Genomic DNA, 1,242 nt, shown 5'->3' with positions numbered 1-1,242 from the left:
GATATTACTTACATGACTCATAGCCTTCACATAACATTAATTCATTTAATATTTATAAAGTTCTTAAAACATTGATTGTGTCATACTAAATACTATATATTTATTAAATAAATTAATAAATAATGAATGATGAAGTGACTAGAACTGAGTAATTTTTAGAAACTGCAAACAATCACATATGCAAACTATGTTTGAAAGTAACTTGCTCCAAATTAAACTATTGCAAGACAACACATCATGGGGAAAGAGACATCACAGGCAATAATGCTACTCATATGTAAGGTAGAAGGGGGTGATTATGGTGAGGCAATGGCTTAAGCATATTTTAAAGGCCTCATTTATTAGGGTTGAGGTGAGGAGGTTGTGAGACAAAGCACAGAGAATGTTCGTGAGAAAAGAGTTGCTATTGAGCAGTCCTAGAATGGTGGAGAGGTTTTGTCTGAGTCAGGTACAGGGAAGACAGCTATTAAAGAAATGGAAAAGTTTAATTGAATTTTCAAATAAAGAAAAAAAGAAAAGTGAATCAACAGCAAAACCAGAAAAGTTGGATCAGCAAAATTAGGAGAACAACAACAAAAAGAGAAATAATAAAATACAATGAATTATTAACATAAAATAAAACAAAAAGAATAAATCCAAATATAGCAGTTGTTTAACGATCATTGAGTTAAATCCTTTTAAGAGATTAAAACTGTTATGTTAGAATAAGCAACATTTCTGCACTATTTTTACAAATTCAGTTAATGGGCAGTAGGTACACTTTCTAAAGTAAGTATATGTATGCATTCATTTTTCTTAAAATGTTAGGAATAAAGGGATGGAGAAATCAATACCAGACAAGAGAAAACAGGAAGAGCAATATTATTTTTAGACAAAGTGGAAATTAAGGTTAAAAGTACAAAAGGTAAACAGAACACCGCATAATAAATTAAGGAGCATATTTGTGATGGTTATTTAACACTCATAAAAATGAATGCAACAAAGAACATAATAGCTAAAGATATAAAACAAATTACTTTGTTCAAAAATGAAAGTGGAATATAAATGCAATGTTATTAAAATATTTTAACATAAAATATAATATTTTTCAGAATCAGAGACACCTATTAGAGTGCTTCTCAAATTACCCGTAGTAAAGCAGTCCCCCACCCACAATCACAGATTACGATTGGCAAATACAGCAAAAATAATTAGAGAATGTTAATGTTGGCTGGGTGTGGTCACTCATGCCTGTAATCCCAG

Source organism: Mandrillus leucophaeus, unplaced genomic scaffold, assembly GCF_000951045.1.
Source record: "Mandrillus leucophaeus isolate KB7577 unplaced genomic scaffold, Mleu.le_1.0 Scaffold574, whole genome shotgun sequence".
Lineage (NCBI taxonomy): Eukaryota > Metazoa > Chordata > Mammalia > Primates > Cercopithecidae > Mandrillus > Mandrillus leucophaeus.
The sequence above is the reverse complement of the archived record's forward strand: the minus strand, read 5'-3'. Positions refer to the sequence as shown.